The sequence below is a fragment of the Macaca nemestrina genome, chromosome 16 (assembly GCF_043159975.1).
Source record: "Macaca nemestrina isolate mMacNem1 chromosome 16, mMacNem.hap1, whole genome shotgun sequence".
NCBI lineage: Eukaryota > Metazoa > Chordata > Mammalia > Primates > Cercopithecidae > Macaca > Macaca nemestrina.
In genome coordinates, this window is record NC_092140.1 from 105,610,688 (window position 1) to 105,632,394 (window position 21,707).

Here is a 21,707-nt window from a genome sequence, read left to right on the forward strand (position 1 = left end):
GTTTTTCCTGCTTCTGGGCAGCATTTGATAGCTTGTGAAACAAGACCAAGACTTACTATGAGTGGATACGCCATTATCTGAGATCCAGAACGTTTCCTGGACCTGGCGTTGCTGATGTCACGTAAGGGAAGGTAAAAACATTTTCATTGTGGTCACTGGGGCTCCTGAAATGGTATTTTTCCTAGTGAAAGTTTACTCATAATAATCTTTTAACTCAATACTATGTGAACAGGAAGAAATGTGTTGGGCTCTAGTTAAATGTCTCAGAGCCACAGAAGTAAATGAGGGCACCTTCCGAGCACAGCCTCCCGGAGGAGGCCAAGGACGTTTGTCTGGAGGGTTTGCCATGAAGCAGGACTTGGGCAGGGCTGGTCTGCCTAGGGAGGCCTCTGCCATGATGTAGGTTAGTTGAAGTAGTTGACGGGTGGTGGCGTGAGGTCAGTGGTCCCCGAGGAAGCCCCTAGCAAGGCCGGTTTCCGTGGGATGCAAAACTGCCGTTCAGTGGCTGTAATCCTGGCTTCACGGGTCTGACATACAATCCTGCACTTGGATACTTGGATCCCAGCCAGGTCAGATGGCCCTGAAAGGACATTCGGACTGTGATGGCTGCACCCATTCTCAGCATCCGTAGGGTCTCCTATGTATGTGTGTGTTTCCATTTTCTTTCAGCACAATTTCTCCCAGTGAAGTCGTGAGAAATAGAAGGAAAGGTGGAATGAAGATGTGATTGAGGAAAGTGTAGTGTGGTCTTCGACCTTATTTTGCCTTGGTTGGTGCTCAAGAACTCCACCTGACCTCAGAGCTGAGCGTTTCTGCCGGGAAGTCCTGCCTTTTATGCTACCTCGAGGCCTGTTGAGACACTCCAAGAAGCTTCGTTAACAAATTGTCTTTTCCTTTTACAGCAGTTGGATATATTTGCAGCAAAACAAAGGAATAACCCCCCAATATGGTGATGAAATGCATTTAAGTATAGATAACATGCAGTCTTGAAGGGCCTGGGATTTTAATCATCTTTGGGTCACGTAACAAGTGGTGTTGGTGATTAAAATCTCCTGACAGCTTTGTTCTGCCACGTTCCTCAGTTTTGAATGATGATCTTCCTGGTGTTGTACCTTGGAGGGGCGTTTGTGTCAGTAGAGAGCAGAGTGGTGGTTCCCAGAGGCTGGGAAAGGACAGAGGTGAGGCCCCTGAAGGACACTGGTCTTCCTGGTTTAGGGGTTTGGGGCTCAGCCACCTTCCTGTGTCCGTGTAAATTATACCCAGGATCATTTTCACTCGCCCCACTTTAGTTGAGCATTGGAGCTTCAGGATATGTGTGTGCCCACGTCACCTGGGCCGTGATCCTGGAGTTGGGTGAGACTGATTCCCGGGTTTATAGAATTACTCTGGGATTATTGAAAACAGAAGCACTTGAGGCATTCATAATGCTATTTCCTGAACGTAATTTATGTTCAGTTCTTCAGAAACATTTATCTGAGGAAGCATCTATAATTTTTGTTTTCTGCCACTCAGTGCTAGAAAGAATTGTGCAACACTCAAGTGAGTGGCATTATTCCTCTCCCTCCACCATGCAAGCAAGATTAAAGGTACCTCTGGCTCCCCTCAATCTTCTCATCTGCAGGGTGCCTGGCATGGCAGTGTGCCGCCTTCCGTCTTCTTTTTAGGGAGAATCAGTCGTGTTTGTGTGTACTGCTCAGCTCAGCCTGGTGCAGTTGTGTGGGTGAGGAGCTTGGATGCTAGGTGACCTTCCCAGGCCTGCCTCCCACCTCCGTAGGCCTTGTTCTAAACTGACAGATAAACAGTGTGTTTTGGAAGAGGACAGCAGCAGGGCAGGAGAGAGTTTGTTCAGACTTTCTCCTTGCACTGACGTTTGAGCCTTCATCCATCCTGGGCACTTCTACAGAGCTGCGTTTGTGTGTTGCAAACCATTCCCTCCCAGTAACCGTGCTTTCAGAGGTTTGGAAATGTGACTTAACTCATCTTCAATTTAAAGCATACTATTAAATTTTAGTGTTGAAACTGATGTATTTTATGGCCTTTATTTCTCTTGATTTTTTTTTTCCCCATATGAGACATGGCATCTTAAGGGAGACAGCCTGGTGTTGGCCGCCTTTCCTAAGGATGGAAGTCAATTCTGAAAGCCCTTTATGTAGGCAGCGAAATAATCAGGGAACCGTTATTATAGCTATGCCTGTCCATGTAAAGCGAGCACGACTCATAAGCAGAAAAAAGTGCAGCCCGGGGCAAAGGTGAGCCCTTATGCTGCCTGTGCCTCGCCTCCCTGCCATGAGGAATGGAAGTGCAAGCGCAGGCGGTTGAGTTAGCCTCCAAGCCCAGCCTGCATCCCCCTCACATCCCTCTGCATCTGCAGGGGCACTGACCGTGCTGCCACCCCTCGCTCAGTGCCAGGGCTGATGCATCAGGAACAGTGGGTACTGTCCGCCCCTTGCTCGGTGCCAGGGATGATCTGTCAGGATCCCTCGTGCTCATCTGGCCCTCATGTCTTCATCACCAGCCTCCTGCTGGTAACGGGCTTGTTATTACCTTGGTATGGGTAATAACATACCCATACCAACGTATGTAATAACATACCCATACCAAGGTGTTGTGGGGCGGTGCTCAGTCCTCCGAGGGAATCGGCCCTTAGCTGATTCATATTCAACAGGACCGGGAAATGGGTTCTTGTTCCATGTCCTGGATCCCAGGAAGCCCTTGCCCTGGACCCTGTAATGCCCGGGGTCCTCCTGAGAAACGCTGGTGCCACTGGAGCACAGCCCAGCCCCCACCAGTTTCTCCGCTTTGTAACTGCACTTGTGTTTAGCAGGTCTTCCAGGACTGAGACGCTGCTTGGTGTGAGCCAGGTTTTGTGTGGAAAGAGGGCAGATCCGAGCCGGCAACCAACCAGCCCAGAACCATCTTTTATGCTTCCAGATTCTGTGTCCAAAAACTTACCCGTGGACATTGAGGGTGATGCATTTCTGCTCCAAGACATCTGTGGACTCAGCTGGAGGGATCAAAAGGATGTGGAGCCTCTTCACTCCTGGCCTGGGCTTGGACCTGCTGTGCAGCCTCTCGGTGGCACCAGGGCCCCCTTGTGTCACAGTGGCCTCGGGTTGGTGGCACTGCCCCAGGATGTCCCAGGCTTAATGATAGTAGGGCCTGCTTGTACCATGGCGGCCTCGGGATGGTGGCACTGCCCCAGGGTGTCCCAGGCTCCAACGCCAGTGTTCCGTCCTGCGAAGGGAAGTTGTACTGTAAGGTCTAGTCTCGGTAGGTGCCTGGGGTCCTATCCTTCAAGAGCGGTCCTGCACTCACCACAAATCAAGCCAGGGGAGGCCCTGCCAGAATTTGCAGCTGTGTTTCAGGTTGTTCCACAAGGCCTCTTATTTTGCGCTAGTCAGGTATATAATTCTTGTTCTCTGGTTTTTTTGAGACAGGCAAAAAAACAAAAAAACAAAAAAACAAAAACCTTTTTGTTGCCCAGGCAGTGGTGTGAGCACAGCTTACTACAGCCTCAACCTCCCAGGCTCAAGCGATCCTCCTGCCTCAGTCTCCTGAGTAGCCAGGACCCACAGGCACATGTTCCACGTGTCCCCATGCCTACTTAGTTTTGTATTTTTTGTAGGGATGGAGTTTTGTAATGTTGCCCAGGCTGGACTCAAACTCCTGGACTTAAGCAGTCCAGCTGCCTCAGCCTCCCAAAGTACTGAGATCACAGGCATGAGCCACCGTGCCTGGCCAAGTGTGTTTGTAATTTCAAAATTAAGAGGACCCAGAGTCAGTTAATGACGTCTCTACTGGAACATGCTGCTTATAGTACATTAGGAAAAATCATCCAGAACTTGGAAAAGGGGCTGGACAGACACAGCCCTTTGAGGTTGTCCGATGAACCCCTGGGGTCTTTAACCATCTGGAGGGATGTACCATGTCAGACTCACTATTGTCGACCGGCTGAAGCCCAGGTTTCATGAGGTTATATGTTGGCTTGTAGTACCTTCTCTGGCAGAGATGCGAGTGACTTCTGCTCAGTGAGAGGCTTATCTCAGGGACTTCATGGCCTGAGGGACGGCAGCCTGTTTGAGCTGATCGAGCAATCTCGGGCTACCCTTATTTTCTGAAACGCCTATGAGTGACTTCTCACATGGTCTTTGAAGCGGCTTCATGCCCGCGCTCCTTGGTAATGATCGAATGCTTTTTTTGACCCCTCGTCCCCTTTCTTTGGGGTGTTCCAGTCTCAGTTCTCGTGATATGTTCTGCTTCTGCAGGAATTTCTGAAGCTGCTGAGTGTAGAAAGCACTGAGGAGGCTGTGCTCCCACCCCTGTGAGTCTTCCAGGCATCATCCTCTCCCCTTGGCGAGGCGGCGTCCATGGCACACCGAGGAGGCTGTGCTCCTGTCCCCCGTGAGCTTTCCAAGTGTCCTCGTCTCCCCTCCAGGGGGACAGGAGGAACCTTTCAAACCCTTCTTAAACTTGTTTTCATGTCTTTGTTTTAACAGTTTTCTTTGCATCGTCTCCCTTATCCAGAAGTGAGGGTGAACGGAGTTATTCACGGGAGTCAAGAAACCACACGCAGCCCAAAGTGACGTTTGTTTCCCTGAAATGATTTGTGTGTGTTCACCTTAAAATGCAATCAGTAAAACAGGTGTGTTTTGAGGAATGACTTTAAATTACTCAGGTGAAAATGTGACAGTTAAATTTCATCATCTGTGCGGGTGTCCACAACCCCCTTCTGTGATTGCGTGTGAGTTTGTGACTTGTGGTTATTTTTGAAGAAAGAAAATCTGTTGCTGAGGACTTTAGAGGGTGTGCTGGGATTGTGTAGGGTGGACATCGGGAGCTTCAGTGTGTGGCTTCCTTGAAGAGGTTCAAATTAAGGCTGAGAGTCCCTACTCCAAAATGCTCCGAAACCTGAAACATTCCGAGCTTCCTCATGACACTCGAAGGAAATGCTCTTCGGAGCACTTTGGATTTCAGGCTGGGGATGGTCAACTGGAAAGTGAAATATTGCAAGACCCTTCTGGCCCCAGGAGCTTGGATAAGGTCATGGAGGGGGCCTGTGCCGGGTGTCCCTGGAGTGTGAGGCAGCCTGGGCTCGCTGAACTGGTTTTTGTAGGAGCCACAGAAGGGAAAGAGGGTCAAAGTGGACACGTCTGGCTCCTGAGAAGGCTGGACCAGAAGGAGGTGGGCGCAGAGGGCAGCAGTTGAGTCCCCAGCGTCCGGGGCTCCTGTCCCTGGTGGAGTTGAGAGCCTCCTCTAGTTGTGGCCTCTCCGCTGTCAGCAGCCACTGAGGCCTGAAGGGAGAGGGGGCTGAGGAGAGGAGGGAAGGATAGGCCTACTTCTGGAGAGGGCCAGCATCTGCCTGTGCTAGCCTCGTGTGTTACTCCTGCATCCAGGGTGCATGGCCGTGCCTCGTGGTGTAGTGGTTCCCGGGATGCACAGCGCTTGCCTGCAGTAATAGCTTTGTCTCCGACCCTTGGAGGCAAGTTACCTTTTTCCCCAGTGAAAAGAGGTAGAAAATCTTACAGAAATGCATTTGCTCTAATGTCTATTTTCCGATAAGACATGGTCGCTTAGGCTAAATCTTTGGGAGGTCAAGGCAGGAGGATCACTTGAGGCCAAGGGGTTGAAGACCAGCCTGGACAACATAGCAAGACCCCATCTGTGTAACAGAAAAGTTAGCTGAGTGTGGTGGTGCGTGCCTGTCGTCCCTGCTACTCTGGAGGCTGAGGTGGGAAGATCACTTAAGGCTACAGTGAGCTGCGATTCCTCCACTGTACTCCAATCTTGGCACAGAGCCAAGACCCAGTCTCAGAAAAGTAAAAAAAAAAAAAAATCCAGAAATGTCATTTTCTTTTTAAATCATCCGAAAAGAAAAATCGTTTTTTTCTAAGAATGTAAAGGGAAACTGATACGATTCTTTCCTTGCATTGTTTCTCCTTTTCAAATATTTACAGTAGTCCGTCCACATCATCTCTCATCTCATTACAAAGCAGCAAGTGTCTTTGAGGTTAGTGATGTTTCTCTGTGTCGCACCTTGGAGAACAGCCAGCATGAAACCTCTTACCACGATCGTGTACATCGTTTGTAGTCCCAATTAAAATCCTCTCCAGAGACGCCTGTGCTGCTTATTATAGCAGAACTTTGGTTGTGCTGAAATGTGCATTCAGCTAATGGTTTTAAGTTCATATCTGAGATGATGCTGTGTAATTCCTGAAGCGTATGGGATCAGTAATGATTGAAGATAATTCTGGCTGATGTCATTTAGAGGATATTTTTCACTTCAAGTTAAAGCTTCCTTTGTGATAGTCATTTTGGGATTCATTTAACTATGTGCTTTATTTCATAGCTCAAATTTTCATTAGTCATTTCATAACATAGGATTTTGAAAGCAGATTTGGCAAAATCTTTCTAACAAAATGTTTGCTTATGACGTCCCAAGGAACAGCACTCAGAATTGCTGGTAACTGTGGTACATTTTAAGGCTGGTGATAGAAGTCACTTGAACGGGAAGGGCTGCTTTGTGAGGCAGATGGGGTTTGAACACCGACCCTCCTGATACACCAGTCCTGACCCTGGCCTTCTCTCCTCTCCACTGGGAGATGAGAAGGGTGCTAGCATCCTCCTCACAGGCTGTCCTGAGAGCCCTGGACTAAGGGCTTGTGTTCCTCTTGCAGGTGGCGCAGATGTGGGGGCTTGACGATATACACACTGCAGGCTGCCAGTGTCGGGGTAATCCAGTGTTATTCATAAAGGGGGGATTTGCTTTGCTCCCCTGCAGACCAGGTGCAGTGCTGCTGTTGTAGCAGGTGTGTGGATCCTCTTGGGTGGTCCTCAGGTGGACAAGGAGTCACCGATTCTGATTCCCAGTGTTAGATGTGAGGGGACCATGGACCTCATGTGTTCAGAGGAGAGGAGAAAAAAGTTTTGCTTGTAATTCCAGGACTGCCTATCCCAGGAATGCCAAACCACTGGCTTTCACCTGACGCTGTCGTAGGTGACACGGTATGGAAATGAGGACTCATGTTCCGCATACCTGAGCCCAGTACCCATCTCCCTCCAGGGCCGTGGCCGAGCCCTCCTCATTTCGTTGGGTTGCCAGCCTGGGGATCTGTAAGCCCAGTGACGTCTCCAGTCTCGGCCTCCCTCCCTGTGGGGACAGGAGGTGGCTTCAGGAGACTGGTGATGAATGCCTGAATGAAGCCGACTTGTGACTGCAGTTCTGTCTAAGGGCCTCCCCAGGTGTTAGATGTCAGTAAATGACACCTGTGTGTGGATCTCATGTGATGAGAGAAACAGTGGGGGAAACCAAAGCTTGTGGAGTCTGCAGGTTCTCGACTTGGGGGTGTGTGTACCTGTGTACTTGGTGAGGGGAGTGATGTCTGGAATGAGTGTGCAGGTGTGTCACGTTTGTGCGTGTGTGGTGAGTGTATTTAGCAGGTGTGGCTGCAGTGAGCATGTTCATGTGTGTTGCATGTATTTGTCGGTGTGTGTGGAGTGTGTACACGCATCATATTTGGTGAGTGTGTTTGAGGGTGTGTATGGAGTGCATACATGCGTTTGCGTGTATACTATTGGGTGAAGGGGTGGCATGTGTGGAGTAAGCATGGACACGTGGGGTTTCTACGTGGTCCTCCCCTGAGCCTGCTCCTGGGCCCTGCTGTCCTGGCAGCTTTACAGTTTGGTGCATCTTTGATTCCGGAAGATTCTGGAACCAAATTCTGAAGCTGTGATCACAAACTTACAGCCCTGGAGGACGCTGGCCCGTGGAGCCGGCACGAGGGTCTCTGTGCTGGCCTCTTCCTGGGCTGGGCTCTGTCCACAGAAGAGCATGTCCGTTGATGGAGCTGTGCGGGTCTGTGGCTCCCCAGCCTCGAGTCAGCCCTCGGTTCTGTCCCTCCTCTGTTTTTCTTGCTGAGGGGCTCCGGGAAGTGGTGCCTGGGATGGCGTTTTCACCCTGGGGTTGCTTCGCCAGCTGCCCAGGTGCTTGCTGCCTGAGCCCTGCTGCCGTCCTGGGTGGACGGGGGCTGTCGCGGGGACATCCCTGAGCACCTGCGGGAAGGCAGGTTTAGGAAGTGCCAGAGGTGAGTGGCTTCCTCCCACATGTGATTTTCTGGAAAGTTCTGGGTCTCATATTTTTCCCTAAGGGAAGTTAGAAACTGAGTTTCTCTTTAGGGGAACGTCTTTGCAGCTTTTGTTGCTTGAATGTTCTCCAAGTGTGGAATACTCGGGGCCGTATGTGTTTGGGAACATCCGTGTCCTGAGCGAATTCAGTAGGGAATGGAGAGAGGCCTCCTGTCAGCTTGGCCTCTGTTTCCAGCTTGTTGAGGGTTGACGGCTGCTGGTATCCCAGGGAGAGTTAAACACTGGGCGGTGTGGGATGGGAACGTTTGCTCTGACAAGGTCAGTGGGAAAGCATCTAAACAAACGTTGCTGTTCTCCGGGCTCCTTGGGGTCGAGCGTGTTTTGTGGGGTTGAGGGAAAGCTACCCTTCTTCCTCTTCCTCACCATTTGAAAGGTGTCCAGGACACGCTCCTCTGGAGAGGTGATGCATATGAGTGGGGGTCAGGTCGTAAGCTCCGAGGTTATTTGGGACCTGTCAACTGATTTCCTGAACACACAGGTTCCTGATTAGCTAAAACATTTCAACACGACGTGATAGCTGGTGGTTGTTTAAAGACTATCACAATTTTCCTGTTACTCTTTAAATGCCTGTTGAATAAGGGAAGATTCACATATTTTTCTTTTCCTGTCTGCATACTTGATATTTTGTTTTTTGTTTTTCATGTGGGTGTGCAGCTAACAGGAATTAGAAGCAGTCTCAGCCCTGGGGAGACTTCAGGACCGCCTCAGTCAGTGCTGAAGGGAGGCAGGGATTTGGGGGCTACCTCCTCCATAGGACGGACACCAAGGGCCAGAGGTCAGCAATCTCAGTGAGGTCACAAAGACGGGCACACCCAGCACCCTGGCCCATGTGCCTCTCCTTCACCTTTGTCTCTGCTCAAAGCTGCTCTCCTGGGTCATCACGGGTGATGTTTAGGCACGTGCTTGCTTCTTGCAGAAGTGGTGTCTGGCTGTGGTCAATGTGGGCCCTCAGGACTTCCATGTTTTTGGCTCACATCAATATTGGGCAGTGGTGTATGTTTGTTTTGGAGGGGTAGATCTGGTGGATTTTGGCTTTGCCAACTCATTTAATACCTGTTCTCCTAGGCGCGGGGACCCTCTCGTAAGCTGCGTGTTCTCCTGGGTTCTGGGACCCTATCATAAGCTGTGTGTTCTCCTAGGCGCTGGGACCCTATTGTAAACTGCATGTGAGGGATCTCGGAGGTGCTCCTTATGAGGATCTGATGCCTGACCTGAGGCGGAACAGTTGCAATTCAAAACCACCCCCCAGAAAAATTGTCTTCCATGAAACCCATCCCTGGTGCCAAAAAGGCTAGGCGGCAGCTGGCCTAACAGGTGCTAAGATGTCAGTAGATTTTTGGACTTGGGCCTCAGTTGAAGAGGATTAGATTTTGAAAGGTGGGGTTTGAAGGTTTCTAAAGGGCATGTTTTCATCTCCAGTGGGGCCTGGGCAGAACTGGGTAGAACTGACCCAGAAGCTGACAACTAGTCAGGCTGGCTCACTGCCTGTGTCCTGTGTGTGCAGCCTTACTGTTTATTCAATTGTCTGGTGTTGTGGATTCCATCCACAGCTTCAGAGTAGTGGAACCCATTACTTCAAGGCTGACATTATTTAACTTTATCAAAAAGACATGAAAATCATTTAGTATAAATCTTCCAGATACCAGTATCCTTTCTTTTCCCAGAGGCTTTTAAATATTGCAACTTAAAAATCTTCAAAAATAACTAGAAAGGAAAACCTCTAAGTACATTTTTGGTGAGCACCCTTGACAGCTTTAATATGTGGAGTAAATTCCCTTGACTTTTGTATTCCTAGAAACTCGTTCATGTTTGCAGAAGACTTTGTATTTTCTCAACAGTGGCCACTGTTCAGTGACCATCATACCTGCCATGTCTCATTTAGAAAGTTGGAAGTGGATGTATTAACTTTTCAGACACACAAACACATGGGCTGTTTGTTTTTGGTTTTTATTTTTTCGTTTTTCCCCCCAGCTGAATTCAAGAAAGGGAAACAAGCAGACAGAGTAAGTCCCCGAAAGCGTCTAAGTGGCTGGGTGGGGGATCCTACTATGGTGTTGGATTGTGTTCTGCCAGACATCGCTCCTCGAAAAGCTGACCCTGAAAGGGCTGGCAGTGCCCTCACCCTGGGACATTCGTCTGTCTCACCAGAAAATGAAGAATCTGCCAGAGTACTGTGAGTCAAATTCAGTCAGAACTCGATTAACTAAGAGGCTTTGTCTCAAAGGCCAAAACATGAGGACACATTTTTAATTTTTAAGGAGCGCTTTATCATGAGTCAGTTCTGACGTGTACTGCATTAGGAAACCTCTGAACTTCCACGGTCAGGCCCAGAACTCTGAGGGAAAGTGGTTGTGCCCTTCCCACTGATTTTTGTCACTAGCTTTATTCATTTCCTTAAAATCTTTTTTGTATGGGTTCTATTATAGTTTGAAAAAAAATTTACTTAGGTAGAACTGGAAGCGTTTCCGCAGTATTAATACTCATGACCCGTTCTGGGTCTCGGTATATGTGTACTCTATAAATGTACATGTGTGTATGTGGTGTACGCATACTACGTGTATTTCCACTGTGCATGTATTTACAATGTATAGGTATGTACACTACCTTTGTGTCCTACACACGTGCATGCTGTAGGCATGCATGTACATGTGTATGTGTATCTATGGTCACTTTGGTTATATGCACACTACTTGGACACCTATCTGTTCTGCATGTGTACATACATGCATGTATTTAATGCCATATACATGCCTGTGTACATACACCATGTGGGTATGTGCACATTATTTCTGCAGATGTATATATACATATGTGCACACAAGCATGCGTGTATACTATGCACACTGAATAAACTTCTGGATATGTGCACACTAATACATATACATGCTGCATATGTATGTACACTGTTGCATATGTGTATACGCTTTATACGTTAGTGTACTGATGTACGTTGTATACATGTGCATATGTGTACACTGCGCATGTGTATGCATGCTGTAGTGCACCTATGCACATTGGATAAGAGTGTATGCTATACGGACGTGTATACATATAGCAAACAGCATACCTATGTACATACGGATGTGCATGTGTATGCCATATGCATGTACATACAGGTTATAGTATACCTGTGTACGCTGTATGCATATAGATGGGTGTACGTGCTATGCATGCACATACGTGTTAGCTTATGTACATTTGCTATATGGATGTGTGTATGCTCTATGCTTTTACACACGTAGTGAACTTGTTTGTACACTATATTTGGGTGTGGGTACACTCTATGCATGTACACCACATGGATCTGGATGTGTGTGCACTCTGTACGCATGTAGTGCACTTATGTACACTCTACGTATTTGGATGTGTGTATGCTCTATGCAGGTACACGTGTTACAGTGTACCATATACGTACACTATGTGGTTGTAAATATGTGTGTGCTCTATGGCACCAGGAATAGGGCTCCCGTAGGGATCCGAGAACACACCATCTCGCTGGCACCGGAGAGTGTAGGATGAAAACAGTTGTTTGTTGCAACCTAGTTGAAATTTGGCAGGTTGCTATATCCTTTGCAATGATTTAGGAATAGTCACTTCATTGATGTGTGTGTTCCTGAAATCATAAACAGCTCTGTGAGGTGTGTCTCATCCCAAGACGAGAAAGGGAACCGAAACAACAATGACTCGGTCACTTAAGTGAGGTAGAACTAACATAGCAGCTGTCTAGCTTTCTGTATTATAACTTTGTCAGCAGCTCAATGAGAAATCGGCACTCATCAGGAAATGTGTCCACTTTCTACTGTTCTTTATTCGTGGTGTATTTACTGCCTCGTGTTATTCCTCACGATGTAGCAAAATCTCTCCTAGAGTTGTGAATATAAACAGTTCATGACAAATGTAGTATCTTCTTTGTTAACATTGAAAACTATATGTAAGTTCATCTTCAGATACTGTTTGGAAGGATGAGAAAGAAGATGTTTAGGACGAAAGAATAGAGAGCTTTCAAGTAAACAGGGAAAATAAGGACTTTGTGCAAAATATTTCCAAATTTGGAATTTGAGAATACTAAATCTCACATCTAAGATCATAGGTAGTTTTTTGGGGGGGTTTTAAAATTAGTACTTGGTTTTCCATGCCTTTGGGAATTTCACTCCTGATGGAGGATTGCAAGAATAATCTGATTTTTCAGAACAGAAGGGCAGTCTGTCTCAAAGGTAAATTCCAGGTTCTACCATAGAGAAACAGAAATTGCTGTCAACTTTCTGTAAGGTTCTTCAGTTCTTTCCTCTTCTGTGGTTAAAAAACCATCTCTGGGTTTAGTCTCAGCCAAGTTCCTCTTATGAGGTTGCCTAACTTTTCACACAGCTGTTGAGAGTCTTCATCATTCGTAGTTAACTCGTCAAAAGTAAACTTTGTACTAGTTAGATCTGAGCACCTTGAAGGCAGGGCTTTGTTTTATATTTTTAATAAGCAGCAGGGTGATGGCAGGGCTGGGGCCCTTCATCCCATCATGCGTTCCTCTGAGCTTTCAGAGTTCTCACTGCGAGCCGAGTGTGGTGTTGGCTGTGTAGCGTTTAAATAGGAATATGAGGCTCTGTGACTTGGGACGCTCTTACCACCTTCATAGAGAGCTTGGTGACAGCTTAGCATGACAGCTTACACACCTGTTGTGTATACTTTATTACGGCCCCACAGAAAGGGTATTGATTTAAACGTGACTAATTTCTCGTGTTTATTTTTGCCTTTATTCCTAGTTACACTCCTGATACTTTTTCTTCCTTTAAAATCTTGCTAATCGCTGGTGAATTAGTGGTAAACTATATTTATGTGTTCTCTAAATCTAGCGATTTAATTGGAGGTCATTTTTCTTGTACCATGTGTCAGTGCTGTGTCAGGATGGTTCAGTTTTACGTTGTCAAAGGATTAACTAGAGCAGGATGCAGTCTTACTGGAACTTGCTCATTTATGAAATATAGGCACTTTATTGTTATACTCGAGGTGTGCTCAAATGTAAACATTTTGAGCCGTGTTAGAAGGATATACAAGATTGTAATGAAGAAATCAACAACTTGATCAAGTACCAGCTAATGAACTTTATGTTTGAAGTATATGGAACATGGACCTTGGCAATCAGTTTTCATCTTGACCTTTTATTTTTTTTTTTTACTAGAATCTTGGTCTGTCACCTAGGCTGGAAGTGTGGAGCACAGTAGTACTATATCGGTTCACTGCAACCTCTACTTCCCAGGTTCAGGTGATTCTTATGCCTCAGCCTCCCTAGTAGCTGGGGTTACAGGGTGTGTGCTACCATGTCTGGATAATTTATTTTTAGTAGAGATGGGATTTTGTCATGTTGGCCAAGCTGGTCTGCAACTCCTGACCTCAAGTGAGCCACCCACCTCAGCTTCCCAAAGTGATGGGATTACAGGTCTGAACCACCATCCCTGGCCTGATCTTCTGTGTATGTACGTGCTGACTTAGCGTTCATGGCAGCACTGTGAGGTGGGCATTGTTCCTGAAGGGAAGGATGGATGGGCAAGTCGAGGCTTAGATACGGGGCTTGTGGGCAGTCACTGTTGTCCCATGGCTGAGATCAGGCCTGTCTGTCGCCTGTACCCTGAACTCTTAACACACGAACGAGCAACTGTCAAGAGTCGGTGCTCGAGTGTGATGTGGCCTGTGGTGTGTGCCTCTCAGCCTTGCTTTGGCTCGGGGTAACAGGGCAACAGCTCCGTCCCTCGTGCGGCTGCCTGGGAGTCCCAGGAGAACCCACTGATACCGTTTATAAATGCCGGACATTGAACGTTCTCCTTGGTACCAGCACATCTGGAATCGGACAGTGCAGTTAGATTCTCGGCCAACAAACCTGTACAGGAGTGTGTGAACTCTGCATTTGCTTCTCCCGGACAAAGGTGAATTCCTGGTCACTAGTGGATGACAACAGGTGTGGCCTCAGGAGCAGCACGGAGACAGGCACCCGGGTGCAGGAAGAGCATCTGCAAGAGGGGTTGGGGAACGTGACAGACGCACGTGCGAGTTTAGCTGTTACCGTGGCGGGTGGGTGGGGGGTGGGTGAGACCAGATTTTCTCATTGTTGCCCCTTTCTGAAAAGGGCCCTGAATTGACTTCTCTGTGGCTCCTAGCGCCTCCTTGTCAGGTTGGAGGAGACTGCTCCCCTGGCTCAGGCCCTGCTTGCGGCAACACGGAAGCTGCTGTTGCTTGCCCTGCCCTCCCTGTGACGTCCTCTGTGCTGTTGTCCGGGAACAGTTCTGCCAAGCAAGCTTGGACTCTGCTCCCTTCTGCTCTTGGATTTCATGTCTGGAAGGCTTGTGTTCTTTCCTGATTTTTGATGATGCTGAGCTATGTTTTTGCAAGGATCACACGTGCCCATACAGGGAGAAGCTCCTTTGCAACTTTAGCATCTTGACGCTCTCAAGCAGAGCTTGCTATCGAAGTTGACAGACTCCTGTGTTTTTATTTTGGCAGAAACTGAATTTCAGTCCTAGGAGAGCTTCAGCACACTTGATCCTAGCTCTTCTCTCTCACTGCTCCCCTCGTGTGTGGCAGAAATCATATGCCCTGAAGTTTACCAGTCCCTTCATTTGAAAATCAGTTAATGTATGCGATCCTCATGAGAATTTTACTTTTTATAAAAGCAATCGCAAAGACTGGGTTTTGTGAAACCAGTGTTTTATGGGTATATTAATTGCACTCACAATAAGCTTTGTCTTCTAAATATTTCATGTTTCAGATTAGCCCTGGAATCATGCCCTGGAGTAGTTGTGCTATTCCGCTTTTATTTTTGGCTAAGGTAAAGTTGAGAACATTGTGATATTAGGTGTAGTGAGCCCTTTTAGCTTCTTCTATGTCTGTTTTCCTTTAAGCCAGAACCAGCAGACGGATACCAGTTTGTGAGCACCTGGCATCTCCCGGGCCTTTCCTGGGTCTTCCCTCCGCTGTCTCGTGGACAGAGCAGTCACTCGTGGAAGGTGAACCTGAGAATCTGTGTGTGGAATTAAGTAAATGTCATAGCTCTCTTCTGTGATGAACTGAATCACATTAGGCCCAGTAAATTGTAACAGCAGGTTTTGCACATACAAAGCATTGAACACCAGGACAGGTAACCAGGCTGCGACGCTTCTGGTCCTGCACAAGACCTCCGGTATCACAGCACATTTAACAAATTGGCTGCATTGAGTGTTTGAAAACGTTGTGTATGTGTCATGTCCGTGATTTTCGAGGGCCTGGAAAAACACCTCTGTGGTTATAGCAATCTTGATCGTTGGGAGCTTAAGGTTAGTACTGGGGCAGACTGTGTTTTAAAGAATCAAGGTCTCTCGAGTATGTTTCAGTTTTCCCATGAAGAAGAAAGATGTTAGCTGTTCTTTCCTGGACTGTGGCTATCAGAGTGCCCCACCACGGTCACTCACACGTTTACTTCATTTCCATTTAACCGGGCTGGGCTTGGGCCAGAGTACTTCGGTTGTCAAATGTCATATGAGGCTGAGGAATTGTCTTCTGCTTCATCGTTGGCATGTGGAAATAGTGTTTTATACTGTTTTTTTTTTTTTTTTTTTTTTTTTTTTGAGACGGAGTCTCACTCTGTCGCCCAGGCTGGAGTGCAGTGGCCGGATCTCAGCTCACTGCAAGCTCCGCCTCCCGGGTTCACGCCATTCTCCTGCCTCAGCCTCCCGAGTAGCCGGGACTACAGGCGCCCGCCGCCTCGCCCGGCTAGTTTTTTGTATTTTATAGCAGAGACGGGGTTTCACCGGGTTAGCCAGGATGGTCTCGATCTCCTGACCTCGTGATCCGCCCGTCTCGGCCTCCCAAAGTGCTGGGATTACAGGCTTGAGCCACCGCGCCCGGCCTGGAAATACTGTTTTTCAAAGCATACTCTACTTTCTCACTTGTGTTTATATAAAATAATGGAATGGTTATTTTAACTGTGCAGTTTCCTATGCTTGCTTATTTAATTGCGGAAAGATAATGGCTTTATTTTGCTAAAATCTGTGCTAGGAATTGTGCAAAATCTTTGTGAAATGCCCAGTTTACTACCTTAAGTTATAGATCTTTGTATAGAAAAGAAAAAGCCTATTGCTACAAGGAGCATTGTCTTTACCGATGCAAAAAGCTTTAGGCTTATTGGCCGTGTAGTCAGTAAAATGCATCAGAATGTGGAGAAAATTGAGAAAAGCATTGAAGTTTTAAAATCTGCTGTGCAGTTTTCTTCAACTCCCTTGCAAGGTACTTAATTTGAATAAAAGACAGAATAAAGTGTTCCCATTGAGGAAAGGGGCAAGAGGACTGTTGAGAATGTGTTCTGAATCTGAGCAGTCCTGCCACGCTCGTCTGTGATGTGGTGGTGTCCATGGTATCACTTTTACAGAACTTTAAGAATGCTGCTTCTGTGAATAAAATACATTTATTCTTAGCATTTCAGTTTTGAGTTTTGAGAAGTGTAAAACGTGTTAATGTTTTCTTTCCCTTACAGAATTTGCTTGTTCTTTTTTTTTTTTAAATGCCTACAAGACTCTGAAGCACATTAATCACTTAAAAAGAAAAGAAAAAATAAAAAGGGCCTGGCATGATGGCTCACGCCTGTAATCCCAGCGCTTTGGGAGGCCGAGGCGGGTGGATTGCTTGAGGCTGGGAGCTTGAGACCCAGGGAACCAGCCTGGGCAACCTGGTGAAATCCCGCATCTACTGAACACTCACAAATTAGCTGGGCGTGATGACTGCACACCTGTAGTCCCGGCTACTCCAGAGGCTGAAGAGAATCGCTTGAGCCTGGGAGGCAGACCTTGCAGTGAGTGGAGATCACGCCCTTGCTGTCAAGCCTTGTTGACAGAGTTTGGACCCTGCCTGATAAACAGCAACGTTCATAACGTATGGGTGAACTACCCGGCTGCTCTGTCTAGAGTAGAATAAATCCAATTACGTTTTTGTCTTTTATTAGAATTGAAATTTTCTTAATCATCCCTTTGTTTTCATTACATTGTAGCAATATATTGCTGCTTAGAGTCTGGAACAAGTAGGCTTCTCTGGATCAGGTTCTTACTGGATTGCTAAAACTTAGAATGATTTTTCCCCTCCTTGGATGTGACTTCTAGAACTTTGCCTTTTGAGGTGATGTGTTGCATTTGATAGCGGACACAGGAACGTCCAAAGAATTTACTTACGGGGATAAAATGTACGTACTTTGTAGTGTTTCCCTCCTAGAATGAAAACGGTACCTCTCATTTGGGGGTCGATGATGCTATTTGCTGAAAACATTTTACATTTTATTTATTTTAATTTTTTGAGACAGACTCTTGCTCTGTCGCCCAGGCTGGAGTGCAGTGGCACGATCTCGGCTCACTGCAAACTCCACCTCACAGCTTCATGCCATTCTCCTGCCTCAGCCTCCCGAGTAGCTGGGACTACAGGTGCCCACTACCACACCTGGCTAATTTTTTTTATTTTTGATAGAGACGGGGGTTTCACCGTGTTAGCCAGAATGGTCTCGATCTCCTGACCTTGTGATCCACCTGCCTCGTCCTCCCAAAGAGCTGGGATTGCAAGCGTGAGCCGCCGCACCCGGCCGAAAACATGTTTCTTTACTGCCTCAGTCCTCAGTTGGGTAGTCTGTTCTTTGTAGGACATTCAGGGAGCGGGGACATCTTGAGTCTTGAAAGGCGCGCTCTGTGAGATGGGAATCTTCCGTCTGCTTATTTAGGGAATCCTGCCGGCTGTCATTTACTGGAGAGTGCAGTTTCCTGGCTGCCCTGGTCTTTGAGGGGAGGGAGACTGAGGGGTCATTGTCCCACCTGGACCAATGTGTTTATTAAACCTGGCTTGTGGATCATTTGGATCTTTTTATGAAGGAAAAGCCACATCTGTGACTTTCAGATGAGTGGAAGTCATGTTTATATATATATATAGAGGCTACTATGGAGAAGTTTTGTCCTTGTGACCTGTGAATACAGTCACAGGAGAGCAGAATGTTCACGGTGTGGATGCTTACAGTGTACATGCAGAGTCACATTCTTCACTAGTATAAAGTTAAAAAGTGACAAATAAGAGAAAAATATTTTGCTCATTACAACGTCCGTAAGAAGCTGGCAGCACTCTTGTTTTTGGAGGGGTGTGAAGGGAATATTGAGAAAGTGTCATCAACATTAGACTCGCCCACTCTGCAAATCCTGTGCCAGCTGGAGTGAGGACCCCGTGATGGAAAGATGCACCCCTCTTCCCGGAAGGAGTTGAATCTTTGTAGTGCTCAGGACGCATGGTTCATCTCTATATAAAGGCAGAGTGTGAAACGCCGTGGAGGCTGAGAGAAGCGATGTGGTTAGCAAGTATGAGTGAGACGTTTGGGGCTTGTTAGCACCTGGCGTGTGTGCAGCAAGCTTTGCTATCTGCACATGTGTGATTCTTAGAACACTGGCGTCTGGAGCCGTGGGGACTGTCGAGGGCCCCAGCTCCTGGCGGGCTGAGGAGTTCCCTGTTTACCACCAGGATAACCGTGATTTTGAAGGCTGTCACTCAATCCCAAGTCCTGGAAGGGGCTCCTTTCAGAGAGGAAAACACCCCTAGAGCCTCAGGCAGAATTCAGTGATTTTTCTTATAATGTTGCTTAGATTTCGCAAACATGAAACCAAGAACATATTTCAGAATGCTTATGGTTCTTCTGTAACCATGGAAACAAAGTAAGTTGCAGTCGATGGACAGTTTGCGGAAGCTGAACTGCCTACATCATGAGCACGGCGCTCTCCCTACCGCCCTGGGCCTTGCTCCGGTTTGCTGGGGAGGCTTGGCAGGGCCTCTTGGCTGGGATACCTCTCTCATGTCCCATGTTGCTACCCCTGGTCACAGCCATACTGCTGGGCACCTGCGCCTTGAGGACAGAGTGGACACGGAGCCGCGGGGCAGCAGTTGGTCAGGAGGTGGCATCCACATGGTCCGAAACAGGTTTCTGTTCATCAAGAGAATGATCATTGCAATAGAAACAGAGTGAAAGAAAACTCTACTGACCTGAGAATGTGTCAGCTGAGTTGGATGGGGAAGTGCAGTGAGGAAGGTGAGGGCTGAAAGGAAATGAGGGAGGGGAGAGGAAAGGAGAGAAGGGAAGTGAAAGGGGGAGGTCGGATGGGAGTGAAGAGGGAGATGGAGGGAGGAAGAAGAGAGAGGGCGGTGGGCAGGAGCCTGGGAAATGTGTCCCAGAGCCGGTTCCTGACCGTCGTGGGTGCGTCAGAGCTGATCTTCCAGGAGAGGTGGCCTGGGAGGGCTGACCCTTAGGAAGTGAGGGTCGGGGGGAGCTGATTTTTTGGCCCTCAGCGGGGCTGTTGTTGACGTGAGATACAGTCGATGGTTTTCCTGAAGAGATCGTCTGCACAGCCACCGTTTGCTGCCAGGTTGGAGAGAGAAGTGCTCCTCCCCATGGGTTCTTTCTATTTTGTAGATTTTTCCCAGTTTACCTGAGCAGCCTGTCAGTGGAAATGTCGGGGATTACTAACATGTCTCCATTCTACAGAGCAGTCGACCAGCTTCCGATCCTGTAGTTGTTGGGGGCACCATTCCTGTCCTGTCAGTGCCGGCCCAGCGTGGAAGCCGCAGCTGGAGGCGCTGGGAAACCTGCGGGGCTCTCGCTGCCGGGGTTCTGATGGGAGTCGTGTGCTGGAAGAAAGATGTCCTTAGAGCAGAGCCTGGCGAGGAGGGGGTGCTGCTGTTGCAGCAGTACATGGAATTTCAAATGACAAATGAAACAAGCTTTTAATTATGACCACAGCCCTATGCTCTGCGTTTCTTCAAATGGAAATGTTGTGCTGAAATGAATTTGCTGTTAATCGGTTGCCTCATGCAAGACGCAAGACGGAGGGCTGGGAGCAAAGTAGAATGTGGACTTATCTACAAAGCTTCCTCCTCTCAGACTATAATCAGTTGGATGGTGCTACACAGGAATATGAGAATTCGTGTGAGAAAGGTGATGGGTGCAGACCTGTGTGACCGGCAGGTGTGTGGGGAGGTTTGAGAGAAGCTTTTGGCTGAAGTGGTGTCAGGTGCAGGTGCTGAAGTTTGATGTCTGTCTGGATGGAAGAGCACACGCCTCTGGGCTGCGGGAATCAGATAAAGGAGGAGGTGGGCAGACGTGAGTCATGTCTTAGGAATGGTAGCAATTCAGGCAGACCCAGGATCAGGCTCCCACGGGGGAGGAGTGGATATCAGGACCCAGGGAGCGTGAGGCGGGGGTCATGCCCAGGCCTCTGCGGGTCTTGCTCTTGTGTCAGCAGGGCCCTGTGCTTGCCCTCCTTAAAACTTTCCTGATCCATAAAACGGGCACGACAAAATCCACCTTGTGACACTGAAGCTTAAATGAGATGATGTACATGGTGTCTTCCTTCCCTTCCTGACACGTCACAGACTCACAGCTATGGTAGCAGCGACAGACTGGATGGAATGCTGGAGCTGCTTTGCGCCTGGTGAAGCCACATGGATTTGTGCAGTGCTGGCGACTGTCTCTGAAAGCCTTTGGTCATGGCAGTGGCAGCCTAGAGTGGCTCTTGGCATACTTGAGTCTGTGGAGTGCAAAGTTGACTGGAGCTCTGAGGCCATTGATACCATCCAGGGGTGAGCTGATGAGGCCATAAAACATGGGGGAAGGCCGAGAGGACTTGCCTACCAGAATCATTGTAGATTTCTGGCTTCGAGAACTTGTTGACTTATGGACATAGGAAGGTAAACCCAGATGGCTCCAAAATTGTAAGTCCAGAAGAAAGGTGGGAGGGTACAATTGCTGACTAGGTCATGGTTGCCCTGTCCCTTTGTTTCTGGCCATCGTTTCTCCTCCCTCCCCCTGCCTTTGTGGGCTGGAGGGCCTGAGCCTGCACAGCGGTCTATTTCATGATGACAATGGCCGATTATTACCCTGCAGTAAGAAGTCTCTCCATTTTATTTGGCAGCAGTAGTTAAATAAATTTAAGGAGTGATGGTGTAGTAGTATTGGTTTTGTTTGTGCTTTTTTTTTTAGTGTCATTTAACTGAATGTTATATCCAATTTCACTGATCACTTTGAGAGGCCAAAACATGCTTTGATTTGTTATTTTGTGTTTGAGCTAGTTTATTGCCTCACAGGAATGCCAAGTATTCTGTTGTCACACATCATTAAGTATCTCAAATTGTGTTACTATAATACTTAGCTGAATTACCTCCCTTATTTTGGCTTTTAAAAATCTAAAATCTGTGTGAAACACAGGATGGTGCATCTCCATTGAGGGTTGTTGAGAAGTGTGACTTTTGCTGGCATGCTTGAAAATCAGTGACATTATTTTATAGAAACGCTTTGTAACTGACAGCAAAGCTAGAAGCTCCTGTAAAGGGCAGAGTAGGCAACGTGTTATGCTTTGAGGGCCACAGAAGTCTCTGCATATATTTCTTTTGTAAAAACCTCAAAGTGTAAAAATCACTTCTGGTTCCCTGGCCAAGGCTCGGTCGGGGATCATGGTTTGCAGACCCTTGACAGCAGCTTAGCTGAAAGCTGGTCTCCCATGCGGTGAGCAGGAGCCCACCTCATTGCTTCAGCCAGAAAG